The 13,363-nt window shown below is 54.1% G+C and overlaps 1 protein-coding gene across 3 annotated transcripts in view; it reads left to right on the plus strand.

Moving 5' to 3' along the window:
* The first annotated feature begins 1,708 nt into the window (after window positions 1–1,708).
* The window catches only part of Acan (aggrecan), a 61,676-nt gene continuing 50,021 nt past the window's right edge, over window positions 1,709–13,363 (plus strand). The window contains exon 1 of one of the 3 annotated variants that reach the window (XM_063250027.1): window positions 1,709–2,036. The gene's annotated coding sequence lies outside the window, so the exon portion shown is untranslated. The remainder of the gene's footprint in view (window positions 2,037–13,363) is intronic. The other 2 variants (XM_013158932.3, XM_013158933.3) reach the window with 2 other exon arrangements.

The following is a 13,363-nucleotide window of genomic DNA, read 5'->3' on the forward strand; positions in this document are numbered from 1 at the left end:
ACAGCCTAATGAACACTGGTCTCTATAACTTGAGTTGCCCTTCATCTAGAAGGGCACTGGTACGAAGTGCTGGGCTGTGTGTGAGACATGACCCCATTTTACAGAGGATAGTGGGCTTGTGCCTCGCGAGTCAGGCAGGACTCTTTCTGCTGGACTCTCAGAAACTGGTTTGTCTAAAGGGTCATTTCACCTGGCCCAGGCATCAGATTAGTAACTAATAAGATTTCATCCCATTTCTTTGAGAAAAAAGATGGTTTTCCCTTGCCAGCTGTGCCTTGAGAACAAAGCCAGATGGTCACCGGATTCAGGTAGAAGAGAAGGAACAGCCAGCCAGTGGACACCTCACCACAACTCCCAGGGACAGGTGAGTGGAGTGCACACCCTCCCCCACCTGACTGCCCCTTTGTTCCGGACAGAGGAAGTGGAGTGGGAGCTGAGGAGGGGCTGGGCCAGGCTAGCCGGGCCCCCAAGCAGAGATGACCACTAAGATGCCCACATGAGCCCAGTGTAGCCTCTCTGGGGAAAGCGAGGCACTTCGCTTCCACTGAGCTAAGGAAATGTTTGGTCTGTTGTCTCTGTAATGTGTGACCCACGGAGAACCTGCTTTTCTCTTCTTCCTTCAGTCCGTGACCAGTGAGAGGACCAAGTAGCTTCCATCACACTGAAATCTTAGCGTGAGGTGCCCTGACTTCCTTGGGAGGGACCCTGAAAACCACTGGCAGCCTGGATCCCTCCGAAGTCTGTGATTTACCCAGCAGCCTAGGTACAGAGAGAGCCTGACCTTGGACTTGAACTCAGACCACCCTAGAATAGGCCAGCCCACCACTTTCTAGGCATCGATTTTCACACCTGAGATTGGGGGGACAGTTGTAACATTTACCATACTGGACTCCTTAGGGAAATTAAGTGAAATATTACTGTATGTTGCAATGGATTGGAAGGTGCTATTCAAAGACTGTCAGTGTTTTACTTTTTCCCAGAACCAATAATAATAATAATAATGAGTGCTATTGAGATCCTGGAGCTATCGCGGTAGGGCGATTTCCTCCCTGGTTTGAGATGTCCTCGGTCTCTCCCAGATTTTGAAGATCTCGGCCTTTTGGCCCTGAAGATTCCAGCTCCTGTCGCACTTCCCTGCGGCCACCTTACCACCATTCTTCTTTCCCGTGCCATCCCGCGTACCCAACCCCCAAAACTTTCAGCCGGCTCCTCCTTGCGGGGTCTCCCAGATCGCAGCCGGGGAGGAGGGGGCCGTGAGCGCCGCGATCGCCTCTTGCGGGATCCCAGCAGCTGACCTCTGCCGGGCGCCGGGCACCCCAGCCGGCCGCGCTGGCCGCGGAACCGGGCCCTCGGCTGTGCTCTGCGGTGCAGCCCTCGGGCCCCTCCGACTGCGGAGCTGCCGACCGCAATGCAGCGCCGGCCCTCGAGTCCCGACCGCTCCGCGCTCCTCCGGGCGGGAGCTGCCGGGTCCGCGCGCCCAGCGCCCGGGCGGCTTCCCCAGCGCGCGCCTCTCCGCGCCGGCCTCGGCCTGCCCTCCCCGCAGCCGCCCCTCGGCCCCCCGGGGGTGGGGTTTCCCCGCGATCGCCCCTCCCGCTGCCCCTCACCACCGGTGCGCCTCCCCTCCCCCGTCCGCCCCTATGTATGTGTCACCGCGCGCCATGCCCGCCCACCTACCTACCTCCCCGCTCTTCCCGAGGGGGCTCGCAGAGCCGAGGACGCGCCGGCCCCGCTCAAGGTCTCTCCCTCGCTCTCTCCGTACCGTCACCTGACGCGGGGTGCTTAGGGGCTCCGGGCACCTTTCTGTGTCCCTTCCCTCGATCAGCCGCGACTCCGCAACCCAGCCGCCGCCGCCGCTGCGGCCACCGCCCCAGGGGACCTACGGACAGAAGGCCGGCCGCAGGAGGGTGCGCAGCGCCCGACCAGAGCGACCCCTCCGGTGCGCAGCGAGACCCAGGCCTCCGGGCCCCGGGATTCCCGGCCGCCTCACCAGGTGCACGAGACTGAAGTTCTTGGAGGAGGGAGTCCAACTCTTCAAGGTAACTGTCACCTTCCCTTCAGCACAAGGGGTTCCCGGGCGTCCGGGAGAGGTGCGGAGGTGCGCGCCTCGGGGCTGGGGACTGCGCCCCCGCGGTCTCCCCGCTGGGGCTCCGCACATCCCCAGCTGCATCTGCAAAAGAGTTGTGCAAACTTTCCGGCTCTTGCGGACTCACAGTGAATGGGGCAGAGGAACTTGGGAGGAGGGGCTCCTGCCTCCTCTCGCCCAGAATGAAGGAACGGCAGCCGTGTGCGTACATGTCCTGGGGCGGGGGGATATCCTGCCTATGGTCAAGGAAAAGTGAGTTCAAATCCCCGCGGCGCCTCTTTGGGTCTGTTGGAGACTTCAAATTACTGAGTCTGTTACCTGGGAATGGGGACTTCTTCCTGGTGGCAGGGGAACCCACGAAATGATGTGGACAGCAAGCTTGGAACGCAGGGATGCTGAGATGGGATACCGCGCGTCCTTGGTCCCTTGGCTTAGTGCAGAGACCATCAGGCATCTGAAGAGATGGGAACGGGCTGAGAGGACACTGGCAGAAGCTGGGACAGGGCAGCTCAAGACCAAGGAGGGCTCCAAACATGCCTCCGTCCACCAAGAAGGGACATTTCCCATGCCAAAAGAGTAGGGAAGATGGGGACACGGACCAGGGCCACGTTTTCCCTTCTGGGTTCCTCTAAGATGAAGCCGTGGATGGTGGAGCATCCTTGCCAACTCTGGGGGCGAGTAGGAAGCTGTCACTATGTCAAGTCAGCCCACATTCTAGGCCAGAGCAAGCTCCGGGTGGGGTAGGGTGGGGTGCAGGTTGCCTCAAGTGGGAGACAGGCTCCAACTCAAACTTTTCTGTCCTTATCCTCCATGCTGTCCTGGTCCTGGAGGCCCGGGTTCCAGGAGAGCTCCTCCTCAAGCAGCTCAGCTCCTCACATTGCTGATTGATGTGGAAACCCTGGTTCTGTGGGGGCAGCTGTCAGGGGCACAGGAGGGGGATGCAAAGCTGAATTGGATGAATGGGGTGCTTGGGCCCTGGTGTAGCAGTGGGTGCAGTTTAGGGAAACACAGCTGTTTCTCCACATCCCCTGATGAGGGCAAGGGGACCCAGGAAGGTGCGATGACTTTCTAAACGTGTGACTTAGGGACAGACACAAGACTGGGGTCTGGGTTTCCTGAGCCTGTAGCCAGACCCTGCTGGCCAAAGAGTCCAAAAGTTTTCTGGACTCCATCTCCATCTCTCTTGCTGGCCTTCTGAGTTGCTAAGGACAAGGACCAATCAATCCAGTTACCCATGTGCCCTTGGCAGTGCAGTTTCTAAGGCTCTGTGCAGACAGATGTGGGGTGCTGGCCTGTGGGCCACTAAGCCCAGGAACTGGGGGGCCATAGGAAGAAACCTCCCCACTGCCCTACAAGGGTTTCTGATCTGAAAGACAAAATACAGAAAGGTTTAATGAAGGAACTATCAGAAAGCAAAATGCTAGACATTCCAAGATACTGGAATTTTTTTGAGTTGTGTTTAATTTCGATATATTTATGTGCAGTTCCTAGGACCCAATGAGACATTCTCCAGTAACTCCTGATGCCACCCAGGTGTCAGGGTACTGCCACCCAGGTGCACAGTGGATAAGGCGACCCAAGCAAAATACTTAGCTCAGCACCCACAACTGGGCAAAGACTCAGTACCTGCTTGATACTGTTATTAATATTAAATAGTTCTTTTCCTAAAATTTTCCGTGAAAGTCACCCATACTTAATCATACGTACACTGGAATTCTCTCTTTCATGTTTGAAAGCCCTTGCTGCCCCACTCACTGCCAACTCAGGCACATATCCCCACCCCAGGATCCCCTATCCTGCAGGCGGGGGGGGCTTGCTCTGTCTCTACCTGCCCTCTCCCAGCCAAGGAAGGAGCTCCAGGAGCACACCATGCACAAGACAGACCCGGGTTCAAATCCCAGCACAGCCACGCAGTGACTATGTGGTCTTGATGAGGTTACTAAGTCTCCTTGAGGCTGAGTTTCCTTTCTCTCTATAAAAGGGAGAGAAACCTCCAGGAATGGACTTTTGTAAGGATTAGAAAGCATAATAAGCTGGGCTCAGTGGGCACACCTGTCTCCTCAGCACTCTGAGACTGAGCAAGAGGATCGCAGGTTCAAGGCTTACACAGAGAGACTGTCTCAAAAACACAAGACCTAATGTGTGTGCTTTGTCCTGCCTGGATTCTCAGCTGGGATAGCTCCTAGGTTCCCATGGGGTCACACGCTGTGAATTCAGGATAGTACAATTTTGGAAAGCTCTCTTAGTCAGACATTGCGTCCCAGCGCTTAGTGTGGGGATGCCCACAGACCTCTGTGTGGAGTCTCACTTTTGGTCTGTCTCTGTTTATGGGAACATATAGGATCCGATCTGTCCTGCTATAGCCTGTGACGTGGATTTAGTGGGACTCTTAACAAAATAGGAAAAATAAATAAGCTTTTAGTGCCTCCCATGTAGCTAAGGGTAACATTTCTAGAAATGTTTATTCCCTGTTGTGTATTTTACAGCTCTCTTCGAGGGTAAGAGGGCTCAGGAGGTACGTATTTATGTAAAAGCACACAAATTTAATAGTTGCACGATGTGTTTCTTGATGCAAGTTGTGGTCAGAGAAAGTCTAAAAGACACTAGTTGTATGATGCTATTTCTGTCTCTGGGAAGCTCCTGCTTTGTGGCTCCAGGTGGCAGGCACCGGGGTGCCCTAGCTGTAGCTGCACCAACACCTGGCCTGATCCTTAGTGTCTAGGGGTGAAGGCAGCCAGAAGTGAAGCCCGGGGTAGGCATGAAACACAAGCTCAAGAAAGAGGACTCAGAGAGGAAGCAAGCCAGCTGTGGGGGCTGCTGACAAGTAACACCAGGGAGGGGTCAGCTGAGTGCTGCCCTGGGAAAGGCTCTAAGGGTAGAGGCACATCTTGTCCCCCTGTGAAAGGATCTGGGCACCGTGTAGGGCTGGTGAGGGCGTAAGAGTGCGCTGAGAGGACCAGAGAGAGGGAGAATTTGTAAGGAAACTGGTAAAACGGTTCCTTTTTTCAAAAGTTGAATCCAAGGCAAGAACGGAAATGCTTGAGTTTACTTTTAAAAATTCAGAGCCTCCTTGTAAGCAGCAGAGTGAGTGTGTGTGCCCACGCTTGCTCCTCTGTGTGTGTGTGTGTGTGTGTGTGTGTGTGTGTGTGTGTGTGCGTGTATGTGTGTGTGCGCATGCGCGTGCGTGCACTGGAGGGCGGGCCTTGCGGGCTGGCTGGGGTTTGTAAGAGGTGACTTTGCTCGCTCTCAATGGCCTTACAGTGTACCCTAAAGAAGCTTTTTGTTAAACTCATGAATAGGTGGATTGGGGTGTGTGATGTTGGCCATCACAAGTTGGATATTTGGTTACCTTTGAGGTTACATGTTTTTTCTTTCACGACGTCTGCCCAAAAAAGGAGCCATGTCTGATTTGGCGGAGAGGGGTTGACTGTCTCAGTAACTGATTCAAGGGGCGAGAGTAAGAAAGAAAAAGGACAGGTCAGGTCGGCAGTGCCTGGCCTGGGGACAGCTCTTTTCGGCCCTTTGGCCTCTGGCTATGCCCAGATCAGATGCCCAGGGTCTCAAGATGACCTTCATTTAAGAGATCACAAGGGGCCATGAGACCCAAAGAAGGACAGAACCATCCTGTAGGCCAGCCCAGAGCAAATTGTTGGGGAGAATCAGATTGCTGTGTGAGACTCAGATGTTGGCACCCTCAGCTTAGAACATCCCACATCTTGGGGATCATTCATTCATTCGTCCATCTTCTGGCAGTATTCCCTACTCACCAGGCATTATGCTCGGTGTGGTCTACACAGCAGGAATAAAACAGTTCATTCTTCCTGCCTTCTGCCTCTGTGTCCTGACGATCTAATTCCAGGAGGGGCTGCAACCAGCTTGACCATGAGCTCTCTTTTCTATAAAGCAGTTGTTCTCAGTTGGGGGGTTCCTTTGCCTCCCCTGGGAACTTAGGGCTCTGTCTGCAGGTATTTGCTGTTGTCATTTTGTTTTGTTTTTCATTGTCACCATGTTGGGGAAGGGGCATGCTAGCATGTGGTGGGGAGAAGCTGGGAGACTGCCAACCACCTCAGGCTGGACAGGACACCCCATACACCGCTACGCACAGAGAACCGTGCAGCCCCAAATGCCAGGCATGACAAGGCTAAGAAATGACCCCACAGCGGCAGCAGGATGGGGGCGGAAGTGAGGGTCTGATCCACAGTGAAGAGCAGATGCCAGCTGAGAAGGGGGAAAGGTAGAGCCCTGAGGTCCGGTGGAGAGAACCAGGCTTTGGAATCCCAGGTGTGCCTCGCCTTCCCCTCTCAGCCTGTTTCTGCATCTGTGAAATGGACTTGTGGGACAGTGGTGAGGGTTCCACGTACAGCCAGGGAAGAATCTGGCACAAAGTAGACCTATAATGAAAAGGCAGATGTTATTATCTTTGGGGCCTTTCAAGGTTCCACTATGGAAAATTACAGCGTCAGCAGGTGTGGACATGTGATCTTGAAGCCAAAGAAGGTTGCTGTTTGGGGCAGGGTTGCCATAGTGATGCTTTATGCTGGGGGCTGGGGAGATGGGTGGTGGCATCTCCTCCTCCCACACAGCCCAGCGGGAGTGAAAACATCAGGAGGGCTTGCTCCTCCAGCAAGCCGGGGCTCCAGGGTGTGCAGAGGGAGGGCGAACCCGGGCATTGACTTGAGACGAAGGGGAGAAACCAAGTCTGCCACCACCGCTCGGGATCTCCTGAGACCCTGCTGTCTATAGAGGTCCCTTGTGGCAGTGCCCTGAAGTCAAGGCAGGGACCTTTTGTTTTTGGTGTGTGCTATACTTAACCCAGTGCTGGAGAATAGTTGAATGAATACGTGAATGAATGAATGGGCCACTGCACTTCAAACTCCTTTCAGTTCTTGACAAGAAGACCCGTAATACCCAAAGGGAAGTACTTCGCTTGGCCCCGCCTCTAGCCCTTTTGGGGTGGGCGTGAAGGGAAAGAAGCAGAGAGGTACCACTGGGTCCCAGTGAGCACCGGGTCTGGCTACAACTCTGGGCAGCAGCGCCCTCTAGAGGGTACCGAAGATGCAGCACTCGTGCTGTGCGGTCCCAGAGATGGAAAAGAATCCGGGAGCAAGAAACTTATGACTGTCTCTCCCTGCAGACACGTCATGGAAAACCTCCGTTTTCCTGACGGTGAAATGGAGTTACAGTAAATCAACTGCTCTGGATTTTAGGTGATCAAGCACCCCTGAGCCTCCTCCATCTTACAAGGGCAGAGCAGAGAGGGCTTAGGGGTCACCGAGCTCCAATCATTATGTATTCTAGGAGACTTGGACTTGAGGGGTGGCCCATGGGCTGCTCTTGGCAGAGCCTTCAGCCCTGGCTCTGAGGGCCGCCCTTCATACCAAAGGTCGAGTGCAAATCAGCTAATGTGAGTGGCAGGGCATGGAAACCCTGTGCCATCTGACCAGAGCCCAACCACGGGCAGATTTAGTCCTGGGACCTCCCTTTGTGTACTCCAGGAGACCTTCTGGCTCTGCCCTCCAAGTCCTGGCTGTCCCCCGGCCACTTCTGAGGAGAAAGTCCTTCACAAGAGACACCCAAGCAAGAGGACCCAGGCTCCCTCTGAGAGCCTGGCACCGCCCTGGGCATGGGCAGGGGCGCTCCCCCAGCAAAGCCTGGGCCCTTGGCCTGACCTCCCCGTTCCTCCTCACACTTCTGCTATGTGTTCAGGATGCTCAGGGGAACATCTGGATTTGGGATGACTCGGGGATGCTTTTCAACCTTATAGGACACTGACAAGGAAGCCTGGGGACCATCTTAGGAGGTGGCCTTTGGTCCTAGAATCAGGAGCATCTGGGAAGCTTTTTTAAAATGCACGTGCCTGAGAAAGTCAGCTTTGTAAGAAGTGGGTGAGGCAGGACTCTGCTGCTGGAACTGCCCAGGGTGACTCCAGCGAGCCCAGTTTAAACAAAAGACATTTGGAGGATTCAGCCCTTAAACTCTTCCTTCAACCGGGAAATCTTAGGATCACTTGCCCTCCTGGAAGACAGGACTCCCACCTCTGCCCATTTACTCTTGGGGGCCTTGAGAGGGTCCAGGCCTTCTCTCTGTCTCCTAGCTCCTGCTGAGATGGCTCTGTTTCCATAATGCAGCTTCTCCTGACCTTGGATTAAAGTACATTTGTCCTCGGACCTAGGCAGGGCTTCCTCAAAGTGCTTTCTCTAGAAAGTTTTGCAAGGCTTGCAAGGGCAGCCTGGGCTTGCACATTACCCTCCTATAGGAAATTCAGAACTAAAATTAAATGGGCCCCTTTCCTGCTGAGAGGCTGGAAACCACCATGGAGCTTCAGTGATAAATGTGACTGGGGAGCTCTTTCTTCCTATCGCACATTAAGGGGCTCTGTGAAGATGTGGATCCTGTGATCAGCCAGGTCTGACCCTGCAGCAGACATAGGTGGCTGTGCTGGGACCCAAGGGGCAGCCAGGGGACAGGGAAAGCCGTGGAGTGGGGCTTAAATCTCCAACCTCAAAGGTGGCCCTGAACCTCTTTTCACACCTGCAACCTTCTATTTAAAGGCTGGACCTGGTGGGTGCTTCTCCCCCGCCCCCTTCCTTCTGGAATTTTTTTTTTTTTTTTTTTTTTTTTGCCAGTACTTGGAATTGAATCTTCACTGAGCTACTGCTCAGTCCTTTAAAAAAATTATTTATGTATTTATTTATTTATCCTGAGACAAGGTGTTGTTAAATTTCCTGGAACTTGCAGTCCTCCTGCCTCAGCCTTCCAACTGGAACCACAAGCTTGCGCTATCATGCCCAGCTTCTTCTGGATCTAGAGAGGTGGAACATTAGTGGGGTTTACTGGGGTGGGTGGGCTCCATCCAGGACCCTCCACCCAGGCAAACCCTGTAGCTGGGCACTCCTCTGACCCCATGCCTGGCCACCCCTCACCCTACATGTAAGCCCAGGGTTAACCTAGGAGTTTGGCTTGCTTGCTGGTCTCCCGGAGTGCCTGGGCAGCCCCCTTTGAGTGAGCGCAGGCCCTGCAGCTGGGTAGAGAGAGAGGATCCTAGCAGAAGCCAGGTCTCTGTCTCCATGGGTACAGTGCCCACCACCAGCCCTGAAGCACCAGCCACAGGGTGCCTTCACCCCTTCTCCAGCCATCAGTCCCCCAGAGCATCATCGCCCTGAGATCTCCACTGGTCTCCTAACCCCCAGCCATGCTGGCTTCCACTGTGACTTGCTTTGTTAAAGTTTTAGCAGAGAGACTTCTCGGTCACAGAGGTTCTGATTGCTTAGGTGGCCTTCACACCCATTCCGGAGGGATGGGAGTGTGGTGGGAATGGGGTGGCTGAGGAAGGGCCTGGCACTGGAGTGGAGCCTCAGCTTCCTACATGGCCCAGCCTCTCCCCATGTGCCCACCCTCCCCTTTTGACACCACACCAGCCATACCAGAGACCCAGGGCTCCTGGCTCCCCAACAACAGTCAGTAGGACCCCTGCAGGCAACACACAAGGCTCTGGCTGGGTGCAGAGTCTGGGAAACAGGACCTAATGCTGGCCCACCTCCACCACCCCATCCCCCTACCCCCCACCACTGCAGGTCCTGGGAGTGGCCCGCCCTCAGACGCCTGCAGCCTCAATGGATCAATGGGTGGCTGGGCTTATTTGCATATTTCTTCTCTGCCTGCTCATGCTATGGAGGCTCCCAAAAAGAATAGAGAGATGTCCCTGTCCCGCTGCCAGGCGACTCAGTCAATCTTTGAAACCCACAGGCTCTCAGGAGTTGATCCACTGCGACCCATCCCACCCCTCCCTGGAAACTCCCCAGCCCCTGATCTCTCACTTCCAACCCCAGACTTGGCCCCCTCTGTCCTCCAGCCTGGATTTTCTTCCCACCTGTGGGCATTTACCCCTTTGTCCAGTCACGCAGCTTCAAGTGCCACCTCCTCTCAGAAGCCTCTGTCAAATTTTTGGTAGCTGGCCACAGTCTGGAAGTCCCTGGTGGGTTGGCTTCCTTGGTGGCCACCTGCCACCCTGACACGGCCATCTGTTGAGCTGACAAGCACTCTCAGTCGGCTGCTTTGCAAGCCACGCTCTGGGGAGACAGGGTGGAACAGAGGTGGGTGGAGAGATCAGAGCCAGAAGTTTTGGGGTCCCCTGTCAGGACAGCCCCAGCTTTCCATCATTTGAAGCTACTGACATGGTGCACTCCATTCTGTTTCTGTCACAGATGAGGAATCGGGACCCAGAATGTTCTCACCCAGGGACTGTCCATAGCTCACGTTCTGTCACCAGCGGGTGGCACCAGTGACCCTGAGAGGGGAGGGCTGCCCCTTTCATATATCTGCACCTCAGCTCCCCGGCCACTCACCATGGCTCTGCTTCAGGGGGTCTGTCCCCGTGTTAAGGTCCTGAGCACTTTAGGCCCCCAGGTTCTGCCCTGGGCCACTCCCCTTGCCATGGGTGGTCTCCTACCTTCCCAGCTGGCCCTGTGACATGGCAGGTAGCGGCTACGTGGCTTCTCTGGCCTCAGGCAGCTCATGGTCTTCCGGAGATTGTCACCTCCAAGGGCAGCTCCTGTCACCAAGGATACTGTGACAGCTCACTCTGGTCTCACCTTGGGTGCTTATCCCAGAAACTCCAGCTGCATCTTATCCATCATCAGTTGTGACCAAGACTCTAGCTCAATGTCGCCTCTATGTACAGCCCCTGGACTTGGATTCTTGGGAGCATCTGGGAAGCCACTGTCTTCCAGGAGTAGTTCGGGTAGAGGGTGCTCTCCCTAACAGTGTGGCTTTGCAGGGGTGATTGGCCTTTCTGGGCCTTAGTTTCGTCATCCGTGAATTGGATGTGATGGCTCTGGGCCCGTGGGTTTCTGGGCAGGTGAGTGCGATGGTGCAGCTCCATCCCAGGAAGGACAGAACTCAAAGCAGCAGTTGCCTTCAGGCCTGGCTGGTCCGAGCTTTGTTCCGATGTCTCAGAGCCCAGCCTGTGCCTGGTGGCACTGTCCGTGCTGTGACTGCTTCTTCCGGCTGCACCCATGCTCCTGGCTGCTGCCCTCCCCACTCTGAGAATGAGCAGAGACTTCAGGACTGCGACAGGAGTCCCGTGTCCTCTGCCACCTTCCAGCTAACTGGGGAAAGGGTAGATAAAGACAGTCAGGTTTGACTCCCGGGAAGCCTGGTAAACACCTTGTACCGAGCTCCTATGTTACATAACCCCAGGAGCACCTTTCCATTGCGGTCCAGGTGCATGGTGGCCCTTGGAAGTGTGCAGTGCCCATCCTTTACACCTTTACTGGGCAGCCTTTATTGTACCTCATTATGTGGGGGGGCTGCACGACAGATGGCAAGAACTTCTCTTCAAGTGCTCTCAGGGATGGCTATCACAGTTGTGCCATCGGGAGACAGGGACCAGGGCAGGACTGGGAACCGCCCTGCAGTCCCCTCCTGGGACTGGGGAGTAGGGAATTCTAAACATCACAAGAGAACATTTAATGATTCCAAGCAAGTAAACACTGTCCTGCAGGGACTCCAGAAGAAAAGAGACAGAGTTGGTAGAGGACAGAACCTGTTTCTCTCTTTCTCTGTCCCCTAGAAATGCAAGCGCCCAGGGAACTGCAAGAGAGCAGAGAAGCCTGTGACAGCCTGAGGGGTGGGGAGCCAGGCCACAAGCTCGCAAAGACTGGACCCTGCTCAGAGGGCAGAGGAGAAAGACCTCAAAAGACCACCAAGAATGACCCTAAAACGTGACAGTTCTGTCTCGCCGGGGGCAAGAAAGGCAGAGGAGATACTTAGATTAGACAGAAGCAGAAACTTCTCAAGCGGTCTGAGTGATGCTGAGCTGGGCCACCAAGTGAGACTGGCCGGTTCCTTGTTAAAGAATTAAGTTAATGGTGGCCTGTGACGAGTTGCACTTTGTACTCATTCTTGTTGCTGGGACAAAGGAAACCAAATGAGGTGGCTTAAAAGAGCACAAATGTATGTGTCACGGTTCTGGGGACTGGGGAGTCCAAACTCCAGGAGTCCGCAGAGCCTGCTGCCTCTGTTACTCACCAGGAGACTCCCTCCCCGGCCCTTCCTAGCCTGCGGGTGGGGCCATCAGTCCCAGGCTTCCGGCTGCCTCGCTGTGATGTCCGGCTCTGGTGTCCATGTGTCTCCCCTGGCCACCTCCACTTCCTAAGAGGACATCAGTCATGCTGGATTAGGGTTCTTTCTAATGACCTTGTATTAACTCAATTACATCCCCAAACAGCTTGCTTCCGCAAAAGGTCACGGCCGTAGTCACCTAGGACTAGGACCTCAAGATATTTTCTATGAGGATACGATTCAACTTATAGCACTATTTATTGACTTGTTCCTGTGCTTTTAACTTGTGCCTCATCTGAGAGATTTTAAAAAAGTTCTTTGCAGGGAGAAGGGTTCAACAGTTCAGTGCATTCGTGCTGACTGGAGACTGAGTGGGGAGAATATAAGGGCCCCCGAGCCACCTGGGCTGAGCTTGCCCCTCACTGAAGTGGGAAAGGCTGGATAGAGCAGGGCTAATTGTCCCCACTTTATAGATGGTGAAACTGAGGCATAGCTGGTAAACAGTAGAACCCGACTGTGGACTTATGACTGTCTGACTCCAAAGTCCTTGGTTTCCAGGCTATTCTGTGCACTGTGCTCAGAGAAAATGTGAATTTTTCACTCTTGACTCTGGCTCTAGAATAAGAAGAAGCAAAGGCTGTCACCCATTCTGGGACCCATCAGCCAGCATGTGTGTAGCCCTGCTGAACACTCAGGCCAAAAATTTCATGGGAGTCCCTTTGGCTCAGGGTCAAGGTCACCTTTGAGAGCTACAGCTGTGAGCTGCAAAGACCTTGGGCCCCAAATCCACTGAACATAGTGACAAGAAGATTCTGTTTCTCAGCAAATCCCCAAGAGCCGCAATCCTTAAAGAGCTCGCTCCCACCCCACCCCCACCCCGTCCACATCCGACTGCCACCTCCGTCACTGGTGAGAGCTCAGTGGCTTTGACACTCAGACTCCAGCTCTCCTGAGATCCACGGCTACAGAGCTTTTCACTGTGACAGTCTCAGATTTTTAATACGGATGTAAAATTTCATGTTGTTCTTAGAAACATGTTTCCTTTAAAAAAAAGGTAAAGTTGAAAAAATTAAAATTTACTATAAACCTACCCCCCAAAGATAACCACAGTTCACTTTCTTTCTCACAAATAGCTATACACAAAAATAATGTGAAGCTGATTTCTATATAGTATTTTATAACTTCTTTTCTGTGTTTAGTGACACAGCACCAAGATGT

The sequence above is a fragment of the Cavia porcellus genome, unplaced genomic scaffold (genome assembly GCF_034190915.1).
Source record: "Cavia porcellus strain 051 isolate PalLab524CR breed Dunkin Hartley unplaced genomic scaffold, mCavPor4.1 scaffold_6, whole genome shotgun sequence".
In the NCBI taxonomy this organism is placed as follows: domain Eukaryota; kingdom Metazoa; phylum Chordata; class Mammalia; order Rodentia; family Caviidae; genus Cavia; species Cavia porcellus.